At 42.7% G+C, this 26,033-nt stretch overlaps 1 pseudogene; it reads right to left on the reverse strand.

Moving 5' to 3' along the window:
• Positions 1 to 1,377: 1,377 nt before the first annotated feature.
• Positions 1,378 to 14,045, reverse strand: LOC121455705 (annotated as a pseudogene).
• Positions 14,046 to 26,033: the final 11,988 nt, after the last annotated feature.

Genomic DNA, 26,033 nt, shown 5'->3' on the forward strand with positions numbered 1-26,033 from the left:
AGCAGAAATGTAGGCCCTCAGGTCTCAGGGCCTTCCTTGCCCCCTGCTGTGGTTTAAATGGGAATGGCCCCTCATAGGCTCGTATGTTTGAGTGCTTGGTTCCCAGTTGGTGGAACTGCTTGGGAAGGATTAGGAGGTGTGGCCTTGATGGAAGAAGTGGGCGTCGGTAGGAGTGAACTTTGAGATTTCAAAAAACTCAAGTCATTTCCAGTTAGTTCTCTAACTTGAGGTTTGGAGACCTGAGCTCCCAGCTGCCACTCGAGTGTCTACCACCACACCTTCACCCAGCTGCCATAAGCTCCCAACTCTCTGGAGCCATAAGTCCAGTCAAACGCTTTCTTTATGACTTGCAGCGGTCATGGTAGTTTCGTAGCGATAGGAAAGTAATGGAGAGACACTCAGAGACAGTCTCAGGTGTTCTGCCGTGATGCAGCCTCTGCCTCCATGCTCAGACAGCTTCTTCATCTCCACTTCTAATTTTCATGTTAAAATACATCGCCCATGGGTAAGGAAGTGGCCTGGATCTGGAATGCTGGCCTAGCATCTACAAGGCCCTGGGTTTGATCTCTAATACTACATGAATCAGGTGTATTGATAATGAGAATTTAATCCAACACTTGGGAGGTAGAGACAGAAGAATCAGGAGTTCAAAGTCATTCTTGGAGGGAAATGGGAGGCGGCGACGGGGAGGAGGCAGAAATCTTTAATGAATAAATTAATTAATTAAAAAAAAAGACCAGCTTAGGGTACATGTGACCCTGCTCAAAACCAAAGATACACTGGATTCGGGTCCACCGTTCTGACCTTACCCTAGGTAGCTTACATCTGATAGTACCCTATTTTCAAAGAAATGTCATATTCATACAGACCCAAGATTAACTTTGGTTTATAGTGTGTGTGTGTGTGTGTGTGTGTGTGTGTGTGTGTAAGAGAGAGAGAGAGAAGGGGGAGGGAGAGAGATATATGTGTGTATAGTGTGTTCATGTGTGTGTGAGAGAGAGATGGGGGAGAGAAATAAACATGTGTGTAGTGTAGAGGGTGGGCACGGTGCCATGGTATGCATGTGGAAGTCGGAGGGCAGCTTACCAGTCTTTGCCTGCAGCGTGCTGCTGCCGTGAGGACCAGGCTGGCCCGGGGATTCCCCGCTCTCTGCCTCCCTTTCAGACACACTGGCATCACACATGCCATCAGATCCAGTTTCTTGTGGCTTCTGAGGATGCAAAGTTGCTTTTTTTTCTTCCCTAACCTTCCCCAACTTAATTTTTTAAAAAATGCAGTGGTAGAAGTTTCTAGAACATGGTCAGTCTCCTGGGATTCTTCCCGTTTGTGTGGCATTTGATTTTCAGACACATGTCGGTGTACACAGTTTCCATCTCACTAAGCAGGCAAGAAGCTGCATTCCTGATTTTCTAGTCTTCCCACTTTTCCCAGTCTGTGGTCTGTCTTTGGATCAGCCATGACTGCCTAACCGGCCACTATGCCTTCGTTAATTTTCGTCTGTAGCCCTCTGAGCTCTACGTGCCGCACGGCAGGATCTGAGCAGCTTCGCTAAGAAATGAATCTCTTGTGTCAAGGCCAAGAATATGTTTGTCTAAAGCAGCAGGTAAATCCAAATTTGTTGGATTTGCTTTAGCAACTGCATCCTGTGTTAGATGCTTCTGAACCAAAATACGAATTGCCCTACACATTACCAAGCAATCACAATGATGCCGAATCTGAAGGAGGCTAGCCAGAGCCATCGCACCAACCTTAAAATCGGGATTATTTATGTCAGATTAAGCTGTGTTGTCAGTATTTTTTCTGTTACCAGGTACTAAGTCCTTGTATTTTTCAGTATTATCCCATATTCGAGTCTAACAGCCAAACCAAGAAGCCAGTCACTACTTCTTGTGCTCCTGAATCCCGAAAGGACAGTTAGCATCTCTGAGCTACTCTGAAGAACTGGGCCACTCACGGCTGTGGAGGTTTCTCAGTTCCCTCTGTCTTCAGTTCTACAGTGTCTGATTTTTCTAGTCTTCAAGTCAAACAACAAAGTTTCTAAATTTCTGTTTCGTTTTTGCAGTTGAAGCCTGTGAGGTTGTGGTAGTCCAGGGCCATGCGCTTGCATTGGAATATGGTCCCCGCTGCTCACACTGGCTGTTGGGCCTCCACTGAACAGGAAAAGTGAGGTGAGGTGGGCCAAAGTTTTTTTTTAAGAGGTCACAGTTCAACATGAAAAAGCTCGTAGTGACATTCCGAGCTGCTTAGCACATTTGAAATTTACCTCTCTGAACTTAGGAGAAAACAAAGCCCCGGATTTGTTTAAGCCTTTATTCACAGTGCGGAGTTAATTTCCTCGCTGAAGCTGTCACTTTTATGAGTGGACTCTGAGAATTAGGAGGCTGTCAGCCACATGGAGCCATCTAGTCAGAGGACAGCCTGTTACTTCTAAAGGACAGAGACCATTATTCTCTTATTTGGGAGTGGCAGAGGCGGGTGGGGACTTCTGCTCAGCTACGACTTTTCTAGTTATAATTTAAAGATCAAAACTGTTTTCAAACTAACGCTTGCCAGAATCTGAAAAGGTCAGTGGCCATGTATGAAGCAGCCAAACGCAGGCACTTCTCCTTCCTTAGCCGTCTCAGATATATCTCCATTAGTCACCAGCATACCTCAGTGAACAAGCCTACAAACGGGGCCATTGTGCTTTTATTACCAGAAGTGCAGTGTGCTTGTCCAACACAATCATGTTCAGTTTTATGGCGCTATCTCTCTGCCAGGTGCGGAGCTGGGATGCAGGCGCAGCAGCCAAGGCTGAGATGTGTCTGAAGCTTGAGGGCGGTGTTAGGCGTCCACAGACTATGTTTGTGGCACTCCTGACGGGGAATTAACTGCGCGATTCATTCAGGTGATGACGGGCTCCAGCAGCCAGGACCCGGCACTGTGCCCTCACCTCTGCTGGTCCAAGAGCCCTGGAGGGTGCCCTTCCAGGGTGCTGCGCTCTGTAAGAGCTGTCGCCAGAAAAATGAGGACTGAGTGTTAAGTCCACAGTTTCCATCTTTCCGTCCTTTCTCCCCAAAATATTTATTCAGTGCCAGTCTTATGCCAGGCTCAATGAAGATGCTGGAAACCAAATAAATAAGGTTCTATCCCTACCTCTAATCTGAAAATAGAAAATTTAAAAGGGAGTAACTTCTGGGATTCGCTTAGCAAAGGAGCATCCGAGTGAAGTCATGTACGTACCAATGACATCAGAACTGAAGTGAGGGCCAGCAAGATGGCTCAGTGGGTAAGGGCAATGAGGCCTGGTGACCTGAGTTTGATCCTTAGAACCAAGGTGGAATGGGAGAATCGACATCTACAAGATGTTTTCTGCCCTCCCACATATACACACACTAAATAAATAAACGAATATAAAAAATAGCAGCAAAATTGTCTGAGAACAACAGGGCCTAATGGGAGAGAGAGAGAAGAGGCAGGGAAGTGGTTGGGGCCAGTGTGCTTGAAGCTCTTCATACAGTGTAAAGAAAGGGCCTCATGCAAGCCGGTATAATTAAAATAGTAGCACTGGAGAGAAAGGGCTTCGGGACAGCACACAGGCAAAGACAGGTCCTGCTGACAGAGGTGCTGAAGATAAGATCTGGGGTCTTTACACTAGGAACAGACAGGTGGCCGTGTGCAGAGCATTGCAAGCAGACGCAGGAAATATGTGGGGACCTGTATAGAGCTGGATGTGGTAGGGAATGTCAACAAAATGAGCGACATCTGGTCCCCTTACGAAGGTGTTGGAAGATGACTGAGGTTGGAGTCAGACACCTCTATTGCCAGATGTATCTGGAAAACTATCTCGGCAAAGCACACATAGAAGATACGAACAGACCAAGTGGGCTGACAAGATGGCTCAGAGGGGCTTGCCTTTAGGGCTTGTCTCAAAGCCTGACTGAGTTTGATCCCCAGAACCAACATAATAAAATAGGAGAAGAGACATCTGCAAGATGTCCTCTGCCCATCCCACATGCTATGCAAACAGGTGAGCGCACACACACAGTGTTAAAAACCAGACAAACAAGGAATCTGCTGAGGTACTAACCGTAAGAAAGAGGGTGGCATGGACGGAGACCATGAGTCATTCTACAATGCCGAAACTGCCCTGGATAACCTTGACCAGGGGGAACTAAGCAGTTAGTGCTGCGGGAAGCAAGCTGCCGATCTTGTGTGAGTCGTCGTACTTCTCAGGGTTTATACCCAACACAAACATGGGGGAATCGACAGACAGAGCAGACATGATGAACTCTTTCAGCTCCACTCTTCAAGTGAGCCTGGCATTCTCCATGGTGGTGAAGACACCAGTAGATCCCACAGTGTACTTGGCACCAGCGCCGCCCTATTTGATGTCATCAGGGTCTCACTACTGGAAGAAGGTGACAGGCTTCCCACTGAAGACAAGTTTTCAGTTCTCATCCTTGACTGTGCCGTTGAACCTGCTGTGGGTAGAGTCAGACGGTAGCACGTAGGCCATGTGGTTGAGATCAATGATGGAAACAGTATCCACTTTGCCAGGGTTGAAGGAAGCCCTGGTAACCCGGTGCCAAATGTGGCCAAATTCATTTCCTCCAGCCTTGGCCAACATGTCTCAAGGATAAGGCCGGCCCTGTGTGAAAAGATAAAGCTGTCTCTGAAACAGGGAGGAGCAGAGAGTCGCTTTAAAATGTTTCAATGTGAAAAGCAGATTTACTTTAGAAATTGGATATTGATGGAAATAAATCCAAAAATGTGTGGGAAATAAGTCAATAACCAATAGTTCTCAATTCTCTTTTTCTCAAATTCCTTGATACTCTCACCACCTCCTATGCCTCAATTCCAAACATTAATGAATATCACCCTCTTTTTTGTTTGTAGAAAATGGGGGAGGAGTCCAAAGGAATGTCAGGGGTAGTGGAGCCCACTTGGAGTCTCCAAGCGGAACCTGCTGTGTATTAAGATAAGCAATGCTATCATGCTAAAAGGCAGTAAAAGGAAAGCAACTCTGTCTAAACAAAGGCTCTTCACTATGGAGCTGTGTGGGATCAATGAGACAGCACCACATGTTACCAAGTGTAGCTCTCAGTGACTGTAGGTACAGCCTCGGAGACTACCAGCCAAACCTGTTCCCTGCTTGATCTATATACAAGGCGCCCAACTAGGTTGCATTTCCCTGCCTTCTTTGCACACTGTCCCCTTTCTTTGAACTAAAAACACAGCTGTGACTGCAAGCCAGCAGCTAAAGATGCTACCTTTGATAATGTCTTGGGGATACCTGGGGCCCTGTGTGACCACATTGAGCAGAGTTGCCTATCCATTTGTCTTGGACTAATGGGCAAGTTTATACTGCTTCTGTTATAGCAGGCCCACCTTTGCCCCAAAAGAATGCAATCTTGTTTTCCATAACTATGTCATTTTTGCAATATTATCTTTCACATATATAATCATTTAAAATATCTACAATTACCATACATTTTACTTTGCTATGTAGGATAGTTTTATGTCAGCTTGACATAAGCTAAAGTCATCTAAGAAAAGGGAACTTCAATTAAGAAAATGCTTCCATAATATGGGGCAGTAGGCAGTCTATGGGGCATTTTTCTTAATTAATGATTGATGGATGAGAGCCCAGAATATTGTGGGTGGTATCATCCCTGGGCCGGTGGTCCTGGGTTCCATAAAACAGTAGGCTGAGCTATCTATGGGGAGCGAGAGAGTAAGTAGCACCACTCATGGCCTCTGCATCGGCTCCTGCCTCCAGATTCCTGCCCTCTTTGAGTTCCTGTCCTGACTTCCTTCAGTGCTGAACAGCAATGTGGAAGTACAAGCTGAATAAACCCTTTCGTCCCCAACTTGATTTTTGGTCACGGTGTTTTATCGTAGCCATAGAAACCCTAAGACGTCTGCACTCTGTTAATTTTACTTCTCATGTCACAATTACCTTCCAGAATTCAAAATTGTCCTCAAGAGTCTTAGGTAATGGCTTAGTAGTACTTGCAATCAGGAATGAGGCCAAGAGTTCACATCCCCTTAGCCCATAGAAATGGTGGGTGGACACGGCAGCCCACCTCTAATTCCAACACTTAGAAGGCAGGAGATAAGGGTGGTAGTTTGTGTATCCTCAGAACAATCTAGCCAGATATCCTAGCCACATGAATGGGCTCTGGGTTCTACCATGAGACTCTGCCTCAATAAATAGGGTGGATAATGATTAAGGAAAGATCTAGACATCAATATCAAGCCTGTATATGCATGCACAAGCATGCATCCATATACAGAGAAACATGTACTATACATGCACACACTACTACATACATATACATGTAATAAATAAATTTTAAATTAAAAAGTACCTTTAATTATTTTCTTTAAAATCTAAATTGCTCATATGAATCAGTACAAGGAAAGAAAGATCTTGAGATTTACTTTTGGTTAGTGGTTGTGGCATCTTCAGGCATATGTAGTGATTAGAGAAGGTTGAAGTTGAAGATTGTCTAGCAAAAAAAATAGTTTTAGGACCCATTTCTCAGTCGTGACTCTTCCTGTGGAGTCACTAGACAGGCCAATCTCCCTCAGCCAGGAATTACTCTTCCTCCTCAATGAAAGTTAGGACCATCTTGAAAACATCCAAAACTTTCTCGATAGTCAGATGCCCATTGTGATTATTCCCTTCGTAACCAAACAACATAACCTTTTGATTTTCTGTCATCTGAAATATTTGTGATCTTGGGTTCTTGAAAAGCTCAGCAGGAAATAAGCGCTGTAGCATCATTTCAAGGTAAGAGATGTTAAAATATTCTAGATAAGATTGTAATGTCTGCAGAAAAAGCATTTAAGCATCTACAGTACACAAAGCATTGTCTTACCATCCCTCCCCTGAAGTAAGTCCTCATGGTTAACGTTAGCATCAGCTTGACTGGATTTAGAGTCACCATGGAAACACACCTCTGGGTGTGTCTTTGAGGGTGTTTTCTGACAGGTAATAAGAGCGGCGGGCTGCATCCCCGGCACCAGGCCGCCCCCACGGCTAGCTTTACCCGAAATAATTACACGGAAACTGTATTCTTTTAAACACCACTTGGCCCATTTCTATCTAGCCTCTTCTAGGCTAGCTCTCGCACCTGGACTAGCCCATTTCTAATAATCTGCTGTAGCCCACCAGCTGGCTTACCAGGAATGATCTTAACCTCCGTCTGTCTGGAGTGCGAGAATCATGGCGACTCTCTCACTCAGCTTCTTTCTCCCAGCCTTCCGTTCTGTTTACTCCACCCACCTAAGGGTGGGCCTATCAAATGGGCCTAGCAGTTTCTTTATTGCTTAACCAATGAAATCAACAGATTGATATATGACACTCCCCCATCAAAGAAAGCCCCTCCTTAGATAAAGGTGGTACCAACCTATTGGCTGACATCCTGGACTAAATAAAGGGAAAAAGTGAGTTAGACACAAGCATTCACTAGTCTCAGCTTTGTGGGCTGCCTCAAGCTCTCTGTTGCCATGACGAACTGTGACCAGCTGCCTCAAGCTCTCTGTTGCCATGACTAACTGTGACCAGCTGCCTCAAGCTCCATGCTGCCATCATGGACTATGCCTTCAGATTCTGAGCCAAAATAAGCCTTCTTTTTTCCTTCCTTCCTTCCTTCCTTCATTCATTCCTTCCTTCTCCCCCTCTCTCTTTTTGTTTTTGTTTGTCTAGACAGGATTTCTCTGTGTACCCCTGGCTGTTCTGGAACTGACTCTGTAGACCAGGCTGGCCTTGAACTTAGAGATCCACCTACTTCTGCCTCTGCCTCTGCCTCTGCTGGGATTAAAGGCATGCACCACCATTGCCCAGCCCCTATTTTTCTCATGCCAGTCATAAAACTAACCTATACAAACTCATGACTGACAACAACAAGATCTACAGTATATAAGTAGATTTTATCTGAGTGTCTTGGATGGAGAAATTAATTTAAACTTCTGAAGAACAGAGAGAGAGAAAAGAAACGAGAAAGAATCAACATACACAGAATAAAAGTGGTGCTTACTTTAGTCTCATCTTTCCCATTTCTCAGCCTCTAGAAACAATGATTACTAAATGTCCGCAGCTGTGTTGAATGCCTGATTCCCAGCGGGGATGTTGGAAACTTTTCGGGGTTTACCTAGGGGAAGTAGGTCACTGGGGTAATACTCTTGGAAGTTAGATCTGCTCCCTATCCATCTCCCTGTTCACCATCACATAAACGGTGACAGCCACATGCAGCCACCATGGCTGTAATCACAGGCTATGAGCCTATAGCTTTTGGAAACATGCGCCTTGACCTTGGAAATCGCTTTTGTCAAGTGTTTTGTCACAGCGACCCATCTAACCCGCACAGGCGTCTTCCTCTGCCTCTCCTGAAAGCCTGAGTCAGCCCTTTGGCAGGTGCTTCTGTGAGGCCCTTGCTCCTAAGACTTACCTTCTGTTCAGTGGTGACACCTTACCCCAGTGCTGACAGGATGACCTAGGACCCCTTCCTTACAATATCATAATGGCCTCCATAGGAGGATGGAAAGAGCCTTTTGTTTCTTTTCTCCTTAATACAAAGAAAAACCCAGAGTTTGGGCTTGAGACACAACTTGGAGGTTATAAGCACCGACTGCTCTTCCAGCAGACCTGGGTTTGATTCCCAGCACCCACACAGCAACTCACAATTGTGTTTAGCCCCAGTTCCATTGAATCCAAACCTTATATCATAGAAATGGTTCTTTCAAAGATCGAAAACCATCCATCATACTAAAAACAAGGATTTCCTAACTATGATGTTTCCTGTCAAAATTCCCCTACCCACAGATTATGCCCAAAAGTTTTCGGTGCAGTTTTCTACTTCCAGAAGTTGATCTGTACTTCGGTAATAAAGTCTTCCTCATCAAGCAAGTGAGCCATCCACATCAAAGGCCAAAATTGGTTGTGCGAAGATGAAGAAGCAGCTTTGTTCTTTTTGGCCAGGTTGAACTACAGGCCTCCTCTTGCAGTATCTGCTAGGGAGAGGGAGACTGGAGCATGCCAGTAGAGAAAGCATGCAAACTAGTATGCCAGATGTGCCTACTGGTGTAATAGTGGCACAATGTTATGGGCCTAACAAATCGATCACTTTCTTGTTGGATTAAAATGTACTCTACAAGACAGAACTCATGCCTGGTACATTAACTGGGCCAAAACCTCACTGGGTAAGTCATAAACCCTGTGGGAGGTGTTAGTACCACTATTTCACTAGATAGAAATAATAATAAACTGCCCCCAAGCTCTGATAAGGACTTTATATCAATAGATCAGCGCATCTCTCAACCTTCACTAGGACCTTCTTCTTGCAGTAGATGGTGATTAATGACAGAGGACAATTGGTCAACATGTAGAAGACCAAAGACTATAGTGCTGAGCTCTAAATAGGATGTTCATATCACAGCCCCACCTCCACAGTTCGGGGATTATTATGGAAGAGGGATGGAAAGGTTGTAAGAGCCAGGGATAGTGGATGTCTGTAGCAAAACCATATCTGTCAGTCATGGTAGGGTCATGGCATGTGTGGACTCACCAACGTCACTGCATGCATAAGACCTGAGCAAAACTGAGACAGTCAAAATCCCAGCTGAATGAGGGTGGAGCTCCTGAAGTCTCCTCCTGAGCTGAGGAACCATTGGCAACTGATGGCTCTTGAGGGAGGAAGAGTTTGTTTCCTTCAGGGCTGCTGTCTCTGGGAAACTCCGCATGCTCATGTAGATGTTCCCATACCCCATATACAAGAGTCACTAAGTGGACTCCGAATTAAAAACAGAGCAAGAAGTTGGGAGGGAAAATTGGTGGAAAATAGGAGAGGAACTAGAGTGGGAAATAGAGGTAGATTTTATCAAAACATGTTATATGAATGCATGAAATTCTCAACAACAAAAATAGCTAACTTTACAAATCAAATATGCTTGCGTGGTGCCTGATGGTCCCACTCTCTTCTCACTGCCTAAACCCACCATGGAGCTTTCTAGACTTACCAACAGGAATTCATCCAGGGTCGGAAACACAGAGACCAACCTCGGGGTCACAGGGAGACCCACCTCAGGGCCACAAGGAGACCTGCCTCAGGGCCACACGGAGACCTGCCTCAGGCCCACATGGAGGCCTGCCTCAAGATTCTTAAAGTCTAGAACTGGATGAAAGAAGACCCTTTCCTTATAGAGATGAAAAAATTATGGGTCAAAGAAAACTCCATTTTTCTCCATGAAGAACTAGATTTTCCGCATTGTGAAATCAAAACCAAATTCCAAAGAAAGCAGAAGCGAGTTTCAGGAAAGCCCACAGTGTGAAGCGCCAGGCTCCAGCCATGGAGGGACCGGACCACTTTGGTTCTAGAACATTACCCTTCAGTTCTCTAAGCTTTCCTACATTCTCTCAATCAAGCTCAAATTGGCTTAAACTCCATTGGAGTGAGTTTCTTCTCTTGTAAACAAAACGGCCTCGTATACACACTATACAGAATAAACCAGCTTCTCTGGGAAAGGCAACCCACAGGACAAGCTATTTTTTTAAAATTAATACAAGAAAACCCCACATGTGTGACCTGGAAGTCCTTCTCTGGCAATAAAATTACCTTATGCATAGCCACATAGGACTTTAAGGAAGTGGATTTCTGGTGTCCTAGCATGCCACAAACCCAACACGTTCATGCCCAGCAGCTGTTGAATAGAGCCTTACGAGAACCACAGACCTCCCTTTATATCGAGCCACTTACATCTGTCACTTGACTTTGGACATAACTGTAACAATACCTATGAATGCAACCTCTGGTAGCTATGGGCAAACCTGTGACCCATGGAGCAAAACGGTTACAGAGCAAACCAAGAAAGTGTACATCAAATCAAATCTTATCTAAGTGCTAAAATTAACAAAACTGTGGTAGTGATTGGGGTGTTACGGTTGGTGAGAAATCACATGAGCGTGAAAGAAGCAACAACGCTGTCCAGACGGTCCCTGCTACCACTCAGGCCTGCCTCCCACAAGGGCCCGAGGATCTTGGGAACACAGGTCCTCCAGCCTGCTGCTTCCCATACTTCCCTCTGAGGGTGCTGGAGAAGGGCTGCAACCTGCTGCACTGTTCTCAGGGCCCATGAAGAGCTACTTCAGACCTGCGCAAAGTCAAAGCACGGAGAAATTCAGACTTGGGCGATGTAGCATGAATGATAAAAACCCAGAGACAGATACTGGGGTTCAAGCTGAAGACCAGAAAAGCAAATCAGCCCAGCCGCTAAAGGTTCTGACCTCAAACAAGACTGGGCAACTGCAGACGGAGCCCTGAGCCTCTGCCTCCTGCCATTTTAAATCCCCCTTTAGTGCTGGGATTAAAGGTGTGTGACACCACTGCCTGGCCTCTAGTGGCCCAGTTTTACCCTCTGATCTTCAGACAAGCTTTATTTATTAAAACATAAATAAAACATCACTCTATTGGGTGAAGTCCTGACAAAAAGCTGAACAACTTCCTGACATTGGGTACAAGGTCTTAGCTGTCATGGGGAAGAAGAAAAACCTCATGGGCCTATATTTTATACTGTGCAGCCACACTCATTTCAAAAGTGATAGGGGAAACACAAGAGGGCTTCCTCAACAATTCTTTTTTTCTCTCTCTCCCTCATTTCCCTTTCCCTCCCCTCCCCCCCCCCATGTTCTTTCTCTCTGTGTTGGTATAGATGAATGTGTGTGCATATGAAGACCAGAAATTGATATCCGAAGTCAAACATAGTAGCATATGCCTTTAATCCCAGCACTCAAGAGACAGAACCAGGTGGGTCTCCGGGAATTTGAGACTAGCCTGATCTACATAGGGAGTATCAGATTAGCCAGAGCTGCTTGGTGAGATTCTGTTTTAAAAAAGGAGAGAGACAGAGAGAAAGACAGAGAGAGAGAGAGAGAGAGAGAGAGAGAGAGAGAGAGAGAGAGAGAGGAAGAGAAGAGAAGAGAAGAGAAGAGAAGAGAAGAGAAGAGGTTGACATCAGGTGTCTTTGCCAACTCATACTTTGGGAAAGGGTCTCATTGAAGCTTACCAATTCAGGTAGACTAGCTACTACCTGGGGGATCCTCCAGTCTCTGCCTCCCCAGTACTGGGGTTACAGCTGTGTACTGTTCCCATGTCTCCAGCTTTTCTGTGTGGATGCTACAGATCAAACTTGGTCATCATGCTTGCATGGCGACACTACCAACCGAGCCATCTCCCTAGCCCCACTATGGCTCTTTGTCCCCCTCACCCATATCCTCAGAAGACATCTTCCACCATAGATAGCTGCTAATGTATGCTTCACTAGCATAAATGCTAGTTTCAGTTCTGAAGACTGTTCCTTCCCCATTAGTGTATACAATAAATTATGATAAAACTGGAATATGCTAAAAAAATACCCTTTTTCTTTTACTAAATGTCATGTGTTCTTACACTGGAGCAACAAAAGCTCTCAATGGACTTCACAGTTCTGAGCACAGTGCTGGGTGGAGTTCTTCCCTGTAATACAGAGCCCTGGTGTGGTCCCCAGGGAAGGAAGGGGCAGTGGAAAAGAGGAACAAGTAGGAAAGGAAGATGAAAGAGAAGAGAAAAGGAAGGAGAGGAGAAGGACGGAGTGGAAAGGGAGGACATCACTACTCCACTTTGCCGGCAGAAGGTAATCTACCAAGCTATGTTGCTACTACTGTGTACTTGGAACTGATTTTTAAGAACGTTTAAGTTTTTAATAATGCAGGAGATGGGGAGATGGCTCATATGTCAGCACTGAGGGAGAGAGACAGACAGATCCCGGGAGCTCATGAGCTGGGTAGCCTAGCCATATGGGAAACTTATGGTTCGGTGACAGATCAGGCTAGAACCCACAGAGGTCTGCCTGACTCTGACTCCTGAGTGCTGGAATTAAAGGCGTCCACTACCACACCCAGCTGAGAGATCATTTTGAAGGGAGAAGGTGGACAGTGACAGAGGAAGAGGTCCAAAGTCCCACTCTGGCCTCCATGTGTGCACACCCCAGTGTTCTCAAATGTCTACACCACAAACAGCACAGACAGACACAGGCAACGGAACATTTAAGTTCTTGATAATACATAACAAATTAATTGAATCTCAAATTAAATTTTGAAAGATACTTTGGCAAGAATGGAAAGGAAGCTGATGTCCTTTCTGTGGGAGAACATGCAGCAGAATTTAAGAATCTAAATGACATCAGGAAATAGCTGGTCTCTAGATAAATGTGTTTGTCCTCTAGCCTGGTTAATAGCTACATCATTTTGGGCTTTGCAATGAAATGGTTTCCCGGTGTTGTAAGATAATGCCTGTTAAATAAATTGCTTATTTTTTGTTTTACCCTTTTATTTCCAGTGATGAAGGGAGCAGATGCAGCCTGCTCCTCCTCTGGGGAGGGCAAGTCAGTGGTCCATGAGTTGAAATTCTTCCTTTTATGCTTAGAATAACAATCAAACTCCTGGGCCTAGACCGTTAGTGTTTAACTTTAACAGGAAACTTGTTTATTTGTTTGTTTTTCAATCTCTCTCTCTCTCTCTCTCTCTCTCTCTCTGTGTGTGTGTGTGTGTGTGTGTGTGTGTGTGTGTGTGCAAGCCATGATGTGCTATGTGGAGGTCAGAGGACAATTTGTGGGAGTCTGCAGCTCAGGGGGTTCTGAGGCTCAAACCCAGGTTATAAGGCTTGGCTGCTGAGCCATCTTTCCTACTCTGAAGGGTGAGTGTTTTCATGTCATGGCCGAAGACTTAGCTCCCTACAGCCAGTAGAATGAGGGATGGGTGGGAAGTCACCTTTCTTCCACAGAGCAGTGGACATGACGTCGGTTCCACAAACATCGGCAGCTGGTCCATTCCTCCCGTGCTCACCTGTGTCTGGCCCCTAGCTCCCCTGCCCCAGAACATGATGGAACTCACTCATAGGCTCACACAAGTTCCACTGTGCTGCAGCCCCAATAACCTCGCGGGGGCTCTTTGCACGCACGGCACATGCACCCCGGTGTTTGAGCTTTAATCCTGGGCTTCTTGGCCGGGACAGTCTGCCCTCCATTTCGCCCTTGGATGATTCATCGCTTCATCTACCCAGAAGGCTGTCTCGGAACATCTGTTTCACGTGGCACACTGCCAGTCTTCATTCCTCTTCCCGGTTTCATATCTCCCTGGAACTCATTGTTACATGATGTTATATTACACACTCACTTTCTGTCTCTCTACTGGGAAGTACCTAAGGGCAAGGACTTTGTTCAGTTCACCGCACAGTCTCCTGAGCCTAGGAGAGTAGGGCTCACAGAGTCTATCGCAATGAGTTCATACACAAGGGAAGGGTGGGTGGGCGAGGGAGTGAGCGATAGAAAGAATGCAGTACGGAAGAGACTGCACCGTCTGGCCGTGTGGAGCATGGACCAGAGTTTTAAAGAGACTTAGTTTTTATTTATGTGTATGAGTGTCTTGCTTACTCACACACACACACACACACACACACACACACACACACATTCACCTCTGTGTGCAGTGCCTATGGAGGTCAGACAGCACTGGATTCCCTAGAACTGGAGCCACAGGGAGTTGAAGGCTGCCATGCGGCTGCTCTTGCAGAACCAATGTTCTTTTGTTATTGTTTTGTTTGCTTATCGAGACAGGGTTTCTTTGTGTAGCTTTGACTGCCCTGAAACTAGCTCTATAGATCAGGCTGGCCTTGAACTCACGGAGATCCACCTGTATCTACCTCAGCCGGCGGTGTTCTTGATCCTGGAGTCATCTGTCTAACCCCAAGCATGAACTTTGGAGGTAACGGGATTTTCTATCTGTAAACTCTCTAAACTTCATTGGCTCATGGGATTACTGTACAGGTTAAATGAAGAGCTCTGCAGAACGGAATAACCACTGTTTTCCCATTGCTCCAGCCCTCCTATTTGAATAGATAGGAAACAAAAGGTAAACTGAGGCAGAGACACTATACATAGCAGCATATCCAATCTTACCATTTCCTGGTAGAGAAAAGTAAAACCTTTCACACCTGTATAAAGCTATGCTTAGCAAGTATTGAAACTCTTTAATAGATGCATGGACTTTGACCCAGTTTTATATCTGCAATTTAATCTTAAGAAAAAATAATCTATGGGAGCAAAGGTTTAGTTATACATATTTTTTTCATAGCCTTATTAATAATGGCAAGAATTAGAAGCACATGCAGTGTTTGACAGGGAACTGATTTAATGAGTTACAGTACGCCCATGTTATGTTATATTGCATGGCAACCTAGAAGGAAATTGTAGAATATTTAATAATGTGAGAAAATGCTTACATGTATTCTGTTTAAAAGGACCAATGTGGCCAGTAAGCTAGCTCGCTCAGTAAGTTAGGGGGTTTGCCACCAAGCCTGAATGGAGTTCCACAAATTGTCCTCTGACTTCTGCCATGTTCCATGTCATACACACCCCCCACACACAGACACAAACAGAAAATAAATATAAAATATTAACCGATGCCAAAGCATTTGTTTGACCAAACTCATGGTAAAGCAATTGTATTTTCTGTATTTTTCAATAAGTAAACATCCTTTTCACAGCTGATGTATTTATTTAGTTTTTATTCAATCATTTTTGCGGCTCTGGGAATTGAACCCAGGACCTTGTGCTTGCTATGCTAGGCTAGCCTACAGCTGATGTTTTTAATTTTAGGAAAAACAGCTTGCTGACATCTTTATGAGAAAATGCTACTACACTTTGTGTGTTTGGGGGGATGAGATGATCCTAAATTTGAAGACATGTCCCTGGTCCTTGCAGGATGGATCGCTTATCTTCTTTGCCAAGTGTCATGGCTTTTTAAACCTATCTTTCTATCTATCTATCTTCTATCTATCATCTATCTATCTATCTATCTATCTATCTATCGATCATCTATCTACCATATATCTACCTATCTATCATCTATCCATCTATCTTCTATCTATCTATCTATTATCTATCTATCATCTATATTCTATCTATCATCTATCTATCCATCTATCTATCCATCTATCTATCATCTATCATCTATCTATCCATCTATCTACCATATATCTACCTATCTATCATCTATCTATCTATCTATCTATCTATCTATCTATCTATCTATCTATCATCTATTTTATTCAAGGCAGGGTCTCACTGTGCAGTCTTGCCTGTCCTGGAACTCACTATGCAGACTTGACTGACCTCGAACTCACAGAGATCATCCTCCTCTACCTCTGAAGTGCTGAGATTAAAGGCCTGAGTCACTGTGCCTCCTTAATGCCATGGTTTTAAGTGAGCAATCTCCCTCAAGGCCTTGGCCCACACAGATCCCAGAGCCCCCCAGCTTCATGACTGTGTGTGTCTGAACCTCCACATTACTCTGTATTAGCACATTTAACTCATGACCTTAGCTGGGCTGCATTTTTAAGAGTCAAATCGACTTAGAGCATTGCTCATTAGATTTAAGTACCAGATGATTCATCATTTACGGTAAATCTATCAGATGGATTACTCTGTAAGATTCACCATTGTCAGCGTGGCAGGCCTGCCTGGAAATCAAGGAGGAGAGGAGAAATTAGAGGAGAGAGATTCCTATCTTAAACAGCTATGATGAGCATCTGAGCGTCAGTCCAAGAGGACGAAGGCATCTGCCACATGTCTAAGACGGTCCCCTCTAATAATAGCCCAGGATCTCCTGGTAAATGAAGGAAGAGAAAGGCTCTCATGTTAAAATACTTTAAGGAGTGCTTCCTACCCTTTAAAAAGATACTCACCACGTAGCTTGGCTGCATACAGGATCCATGTAACTAACAGTCGTGGTCTCTGCTGGTTAAATATAGCTTCAAACCAACAGCGTGTTCAGCTGGGGGCCCCGGCTCACCAGATGTTGTTCCACTAATAGAGAGTGAGCTCATCCCTGGTGTGGACGGTTATTCATTTGGGAGAGAATAATGAAAGTGAGACAATCATTACGTCACCTTTTCCTGTACATTACCCTCCCCTACAGCTAACAAGGAAACAGGCTGCCGAGCTAGATGGAAGCTAGGTCATGTTCTTGCTTTTGTGGGTCTATGAAAAGTGAATCACGGGATCTCCCTTGCCCAAATGAAGCTTTAATACACTGTTGAGCATCTACATTCGGAGAGCTGGGTTTGAGGAGGGTTGCCATCTCTGGCTGGAGCACTTTGGTGTGAGCTCTTTCCCCCAGCAGCATTGTCCTTCCTTCCCTTTCCTGCTGTATTTATCTCATCGTCTTCAGATGCTCACTGGAGAGGCAGAGATATTTCTATAAGCATAAAAACTTCTGAATAATGGAGTAAATTTTTAAAACAATGCTTATGAGATCATGTCTTTTTTCATTTGAATGACTCATCTGGGCTACCTATCAAGCCACAAGTTCAAGCCAGGATAAAATTAATTTATAGATAAATAATGTAAAGGGGGGCTAGATGTTACAGTACATTATACATTTATTACATATACAAGAAAATACACATTACAGTATGTAATAATATTTATACACAAATGTATGCATTTTTATCAAACCTAAAGCAGAGGCTAGAAGGCTGGCTCAGCATTAAGTGTGTTTATTACTCCAGAGTTCCAACACCCACACTGGGTGGTCACAATGACCTGTGACTCCAGCTCCAGGGGATCTGATGCCCTCTTGTGGATTCTAAAGATACTGCATTCCTGTGCAGAAATGTATGACCCTGTTCTCTCTCTCTGTCTCTCTCTCTGTCTCTCTCTCTCTCTCTCTCTCTCTCTCTCACACACACACACACACACACACACACACACACACGCAACTTTTGTGTAAGAATTCGGGATTATCCTTAGAAATCTCACATTTATTAATCAATATCCTCCTTAACTCCTACTGAAATTTGTTTCAACTCCCCTCTGAATACAGAAGTGTCTCGAGTCTCAGCAACGTGCAAATTAGCGATATTTTTAAAAGACCTCAGGGTTCTGCAAGGGTTCAGACTGACTTTGTTTCCCTCATCTTATCCATCTCTTTAGAACAACACCACAAAAGAACGGTGCATTTTTAAGGACAGCACTTGATGGCTGTCTATGTGGCCCTGGCACCAACTCCTCACTTGCTGGTAAGCCAGGCAAGCTTCTTGAAGACAACTCTATTGGCACCCATGAAGAAGTCTAGTGGCCAAGAAAATGCATGCCCAAAGATAAAGCCTCCATATTCTTAATTTTTGTTCTCTTCTCTCCCATGTCGATCCTGCTCTCTATCTGTCTCCATCCATACATGTTTTCTATGGAGCACTGACATGAAAACAGAATTCCTGGGAGTGGTCCCAGATCCACCCCTTTCTCCATTTCCCTCCAGGTGTCAATGTTCCCACTTGTAAAATTAGAATAAAAGAACCCCTCAGTGGTGAGGTCATTTGGCTATAGCAGTGTCCTGGGGTAGATGAGACCCTGTGAGGGTGTATGTGTGTGTGTGTGTGGGTGTATGTGTGTGTGTGTGTGTGCGTGCGCTCGCGCAGAGGTTTGTAGAATCATATACACTGAATTTTGAGAATTTTTTATTAGGTAGTAAGCTTTGAGTGATTTTTCTCATTCTTGGTAATTTCTACATTACTTGCATTTAAAACATAAGAATGTTTACAATGGAAGAAATAGAAATATTAACATCCAATTTTCATATGGATCAATTACCATATTTTTTCAGAATAGATACTGACCCAGATCCTATTTGCTCATTCCAGAGCAGTTTCCTTAGTGGGGAAATCACACCTCATTACATCCCCACCCTTCAAGGATCCCCTTCCATCCTTGCTGGGTAATTTGGTTCAGCCGTGGGGCTACAGTAAATATGCTGTAAGCAGAGGTCTATAATTCTACCCTGAGATCCTGGTCTAGCTAGAGATTAACACACATCTTTCAGAAGACTTCAAGTTTCTCTTGGTCAACCCAATATGTGTGTTTGTGTGTATGTGTGTGTGCACACACGGTGTGTGTAAGAGATACAGAGCTTTAATAACTATATGTTAAACATATTTTTAGATTTATTTATTTTGTGTATGTGTTTGCTGGGGGATAATGCTCTTGTATACTGCAAAGATTTGTCACTTGTGTTTAATAAATCATCATGTTTAATAAAACACTGATTGGCCAGTAGCCAGGCAGGAAGTATAAGTGAGGAGACTAAATGAGAAGGATTCTGGGAAGAGGAAAGGCAGAGAGATGCAGTCATCAGCCAGACATGGAGGAAGTAAGATGAGAATGTCTTACTGAGAAAAGGTACCAAGTCACATGGCTAAACATAGACAAGAATTATAGGTTATTTTAAGTTGTGAGAGCTAGTTAATAATAAGCCTGAGCTAATAGGCCAAATAGTGTTACAATTAAAATAGCTTTTTGTGTGATTATTGGGGTCTGAGTGGCTGGGAAACAAAAGTGCAGTCTCCTGTTACAAATGTGCTCAAATGTTTGGCAAGAATTTGCACATAAAGCCTGAGAAAGCATTAAAAGAAGGGTTCTAGACAGACAAGAGCACAGTCTAGCATAACTTCTTGGTAACCATCTTTACACTGCTCAGCTCTCTTTGCTGGCAGTGAGCAGAGGCACAACTTCTTTAAAAAAGACTTCCTGACTCAGCATTAGTGGCAAAAATCTTGCAGCTCTTTTGAGACATGCTGCCACTAAACACTTAAATGGTGTTTATGAGCAGCCAGCAGACAGCTTCTTGGTGGTGTCATGGACCTAGAAACTTCACAGAGTTGTGACAATAAATGTGGATCCTGCCTGTACCTCTCACCATGAAGCCAGACTCTCAAAAAGCTAAAATATGGGTTAGAGCCAGCTGCTAAATCTGTAGTTTTAATCCTATCTATATTACTTAACAGATTAAAGACTCATGTGGTCAGAAAAAGATAGAGATAAACAGGAAAGACACATCAGATGAAAAAAACCTCTGAACTGTTTGTAGGGTGCTTAAAAATAAAGGCTTGGGAGAGAAAAGAAAAAGGATAGAGAAAGTCCTTTAACAAAGAAATAGAGGGTGGGGTGGGGTGCTGGTGCACACCTTTCATCCCAGCACTCAGGAGGTGGGGCAGGTGGATCTCTGTGAGTTTGAGGCCAGTCTGGTCTACAGAGTGAGATCCAGGACAGCCAAAACTATACAGAGAATGTTACAAATTTGAGTATAAATGCTACTGGATTAATCCAACCTATATACTTTGAAAATGTCTTGACTTCAATTAAATCAAAAGATATGTTACTTTGGAGAAGAGATTTTGTTTTTGTTTCCTTAGGAAACAAGAGTTTGTGAATTCAATTTTGGTTAAGAAAAATAAGGTTTCATCGAGGAAGACCCCCTGAAAAATCTCTAATGGGATTGGATGGTCCAGATGATATAATGTCTCAGACCACCTCTGCTGCAGTTTCCTCTAAGTTCTGCACCCAGAACAGCTTCAGGGCTGCTGGCTGAGATGACCCAGCCTCACAAAATACTCCGCTCCAGTCAGGACTTGATGATAATCCTAAATTCCCTTTGAGTCCCCATAAAATTACCAGCACCCCCAATCAGCAAGAAGTAGACTAGAAAACTACATCCAGTTTCCCAGAAAATGGGTTATAGATGTTTGTCTTTGGTTGCGAGTTGTTATGGATAATGGTCAGGAAAAAAGCTAAACAAAGGAGATTAGATTCAGAGTTCTTGTTTTGTAAAGATTTGTCACTCATATTGGTTTAATAAAATGCTGATTGGCCAGTAGCTAGGCGGGAAGTATAGGTGGAGCAAATGTAAATATTTATAAACAATATTTGGGAATATGGGCACAGTTATTTCTCTCCAAACTGCTTCCTGCTTTATAGGGACACTGTTAATCAGGTCTGTGGAACAGTTTCTGTGTAATTACTTCGGTGTCTGCTAGCCAGGCAGGACGGAACAAGGAGCCCGAACCTTTTACAACACTTTTCTTGAATTTTTGTTTGTTTGTTTGGGGATTTTTGCTTATTTGTTTGTGCTTTGAGATAGGGTTTTATGTATACTGAGCTAACCTGGAATCTGCTTTGTATCTAAGGCTGACTTTGAACTCCTGATCTTCATGTTTCCATCTCCCAAGTGCTGGAATTACAGACTTGAGCCACTAGGCCAGCTCTATACAGCACTGGGGATAGAATCAAAGGCTTCATCCATGTTAGACAAGCATTCTACCATCTGAACTTCATCCACAGCCTCATGAATCCAGTTTTCTTTATATAAAAGGGAGATTTAGAGCTAAGTTGTTTAGTAACTTCTTTGTGATAACATTTTCTTTTAGGCCCTATCTATGCAGCCATGTAGTGTGGTGATAATTTATTTGTAATCTAACAAATAAAGCTTGCCTGAAGATCAGAGTGCAGTGCTAAATCACTAGTTAACCATAGAGGCCAGGCCGTGGTGGCACACACCTTCAATCCCAGCGCTTGGGGGCAGAAGCAGACAGATTTCTGTGAGTTCAAGGCCAGCCTGGGCTACACTAAATTGACCCAGTCTCAAAGAGACTCAGAGCCAGGAAGTGGTGGCTCACACCTCTAATCCCAGTGCTTAGGAGTCACATGTCTTTAATCCCAGCACTAGAGAGGAGTGATATGATTGGGTGGAAAAAGGAACATAAGGTGGAAGGAGACAGGAGATCAGATGTAGTCTGAGGATTTGAAGAGGTGGAGGCAGTCTGAGAATTCATAAAGACAGGATCGCCCATTCAGTCTGAGTGTTTGGTAGAGGTAAAAGGTCTCTCTAGTGGCTGGTTACACTGCTTCTCTGATCTTCAGGCAAGCTTTATTTATTAGATTACTATATATATATATATATATATATATATATATATATATGTATATATATATATATCACTACAGTGTGGGAACAGACTCAGTGTTTCCAAGTCAGCAACTTTTCTCCAAAAAAGCTAAAGATAGAGACTTTTATATAAAATATTTCCATTTTAAACTGCCGACTATATCAAAATTAAAAAATAAAGACACTGAGAGGGCCAATGAAAGTGTGAGCCAAATCAAATTTAAGTGTCAGGGCCTGATTTGACCTGCCTGCTTGTACTGTCTGCTCATGTTACAAATTTCCTCAGAACTAGAAAGTGTTCACTAGTCAGAATGACATGGTGATGTTCATAAATACCTAAGGCAGGTCATGAAGAGGCCTGTATATACACACATTCTGAAGAGTAAAACCCCAACACACCAACCACTCAGTGCTACATAAAAAATAACTTCAAAAAAAACTCTGGCTTCTGAGCTAGTCAAGATGGTACACACCTTTAACACCAGACTTAAAAGGCAGAAGCAGACTGATCTCTGTGACCCTGAGGCACTGTGGTCTACATAGGAAGTTTCCGGTTAGCCACGGTCATGTTTTAGGATAGTATCACACCATACAAATTACTTCTCTACTGTGATAAAAAAAAATGACAAAAACATCTAAGGAAGAAAGTTTATCTGGGTTTTTGGTTCCAGATGGAAAGCTCAGAAGAGCAAGGGGGTATAACAGAGAGCGGTCAGAGCAGGGAGCTCAGCCATCGTATCTCAGTTGTACCCATTAGAAGTCAATAAACTCTCAAAGCCCACTTCCAATGACATGCTTTCTCCAGCAAGGCTCTACCTCCTAAAATCTCCATATCTTTCCCAAACAGGAGAGGTCCAAACATTCAAATACATGCTCGCATGGGGGACATTTCTCATTCAAACACCACATTCACTAAGAGGATGGGGGTGGGGGTGTTCTGAAGGACGAGAAGGCAAAAATGAATGAATTACAAGCAGTGAGGACTTTCTTGCATCACATGGCACAAACCAGAAGAGCTATTGGGTATGCAAGGTAGATACACAGAAATGTTACATGAATGATTAAAACCCAGAGACAGATGTTGTGGTTCAACCTGAAGAACAAAAACGCAAAGCAGCCAAGTCACTGGAGAGTTCTTACCTCTATGATATCTTCAGACCGAAAAAAAGAGCAAGTTCCTGTCTCATCTTGCCTTATATTCCTCTATAGTGCTGGGATTAAAGGCATGAACCACCACCACTACCCATCCTCTGACTACTTAGTGTGATTGCTAGGATTAAAGATGTGTGCCTGGCCTGTTTGTCTGACTAGCGTGGCTGTTTTGCATTCTGGTCTTCAGGCAAGCTTTATTTATTAAAATACAAATGAAATATCACTACATTTCCCCTTTTGTTTAAAATAAAAAGGTTATAACTAATATAAGAAATATATAATAAGTACAATGTATAGTCCATTTTTATTTGACAAGTTCAGAGAAAATACTCCATATCTATCCTAACTTAGTGAGTCCAAAATCTTGTACCTAGTTTGCTTTCTATCATAACTTGCTTTTTGCCTCTGCCAAACAAGGAAAACTATAACCATCTAGTCTTCAACTCCTTCAGAGGCCCAAGAAAGAAATAAAATTAACTGAGTAAGAAGGAAGTGAGAGCAAGCAACTTCCAAAAGTTGAGAGAAATGACAGAAACAGCTGGCTGCCTGGGCAATCATGCAAAGTTCCTCTGCAATGTTGGGGCATTCATCTTCGGCCCACAAGCCTACCGTATTCCTTCTTGTCTAATTAGGACAGCATATTGTCAGCAATGGAGGTACGAGCATTTTCTTCCACAAAGTAAACCTTCAGAAAGCAAATTTCATGTGGCATTTCTTTGATATCCATTATCTTTTCTGAAGTACATTGGTACTGTCAGGAGCAGACATATCTAATTGTCATTAAAAAAAGAACCTATATTATTTTTTTTTTTTTTTGGTTTTTAGAGACAGGGTTTCTCTGTAGCTTTGGTGCCCGTCCCGGAACTAGCTCTTGTAGACCAGGCTGGCCACGAACTCCAAGAAATCCACTTGCCTCTGCCTCCCGAGGGCTGGGATTAAAGGCCTGCGCCACCACCGCCCAGCAAGAACCTATATTATTAAAATATCTTAAATACCACATTCTTTAAATCTCTGAAGTATTTGAAGATGACTTGTTTATCTAAAATATATCCTTGTTTGACCTTGAAAACATACCTAATGTGACTGCAAGTTTGATTACAATACGTGATTAGGTGATTAACTACTAACCTGTTTTTTCTTATTACCTTAGTTGATAATAATAATTTTCAAGGACTAAAAATTTTCATTACATTGTTAAATGAGTTGTGTAGGTATAATACCTTGAACAAGAGCAGAAATGTACATACAGTACATTCTAAAAAAATTAATCTCAAATTTGTGTCAATATACATAATCTGTATACAATATACAAAAATCCAATTCACTATAAAACATTTAAAACTAGTATTTGCTTTTTAAAAGTAGATTCAGTAATCTACTTCTCTTATCTAATCATATCTATAGCTTCACTTTTTTTCTTTTCAGAGTAGATTAGATAATCTACCCTTCTATCCTATCATATCTATATCCCCTTTTTTTCTTTTCAGAACAAGAACTCTGAATTCAATCTCTTTTGTTCAATTTTTCTCCTGACTGTAACCAATAACAACTGGTAACCAACTCCTCTAAACAATGAGAAATATCCATTATCCATTGAACAACTGAAAACCACCCACCCAACCTTTTGGGAATGTGGCTTTCATATTCTTAAATATACTTCCTGCCATCTGGGGTGGGTTAACAGCATATTTAGGGGATGCTAAAAAGAAAAAAATGCATTAATCGTCAAGTCCTGGGAGAGATAGCTGTATCATTTGTTGTCCAGTCTCTGTGTAATGGGAAAGTACAGGGCTTGTCTCAAGTCCTGGCTAGAGAAGTCTGTTAGGCTGGATCATCTCAGCTAGCCACCGTGAGATTGTTCTGAGAAGTTTGTAGTTTGTAGTCCAAGTCAATCTTTAGGTGGTGTTTTTCAGCTTAGTGGAGGAATCACTGTGGGGCTCCATTCTCCTTTTGGAAACTTCAAAGGTCGCTATTAGGCATGCTCATGGTTCACTGCAGAAAACTGATAGAGACTCAAAGCCAAAATCATGTATAGGAAGGTAGAAGAACCCTTTTTCTATAATTAGTTAGTACTCTATATGACCACTAATATCATGATAAAAAGGTTAAAAAATGTATACCTTACGAAAAGTTGTTAAAGAGTCCATATAAAACCCAAGGATTAGAGATTAGTAGCAATAAGATAGTCCTTAATTTTTGTTTTTCTTCTGTCCCATGTCAGGTGGCTCTTCTAACATGAGATAGAGATTTGGGAATTCACTTTAATAAACATGCTTGGGTTTAGAGAAGGAGAGAGCTATACTTCAACTCCAAAGTCAGATTTAATCTTTAATTAGACTGGGACTACAAAAAGAACATTGGTGTTACATATCTGTTGAGAACAGCAGAAATAAACATTTGGGAAGATTTATGAAATTTTATCCCATTGGAAATGTGATATAACAATATGCCAATTTATTCTTTTACTTGAGACATTTTTTCTGGATGATTTATCCTTTTGCTACAGATGTCTCATTTGTCCAGTGGTCTTCAGATTCCTTAGCGAATACCCCTTCTAAAAAAAAAAAAAAACAGAAACAAAACCCTTTCCCAACCCTAACTTTGGGGAGATTCTCTTTTGGCAAGTTAAATCTGATCAAATGAAAAGCATTTGTTAGTTTTATAAATTAGTTTAGATTAAACAGCCATGCTGTTTGATGAACTGTTATCTCTTCTAATTAAGAGGTATCTCTTGTTTAAATCGAATCTTTATCAGTTTTTTTTTTCTCTTGTGGAAGCAAAAGCAAAACCCCTTCCCCAATGAAACACATTTCCTGGTTTCTATTCTGAGGTCAGTACATCTTTAAAGTATATTGGTTGATTTAATTTTATAGTTTTTCTACTATCCAATGTGTCTCTTCAACTGTTGTTCCCTTCTCATTAGGATTTAGAAAATTCAAAGTTAATTGTACAATCTATTTCTGGGGATTTTTATCATCCCTTTCTGTTTACTTAGCATATCCTTAAGAATTCAATTTGATCTTTCTATAACTGCCTGGCCTGTAGAATTGTGAGGTATAATATGCCTTATATTATAATAAGCAAA

This window comes from Microtus oregoni, unplaced genomic scaffold (genome assembly GCF_018167655.1).
Source record: "Microtus oregoni isolate MIOR12 unplaced genomic scaffold, Mior012 000014F_ref0000157, whole genome shotgun sequence".
In the NCBI taxonomy this organism is placed as follows: domain Eukaryota; kingdom Metazoa; phylum Chordata; class Mammalia; order Rodentia; family Cricetidae; genus Microtus; species Microtus oregoni.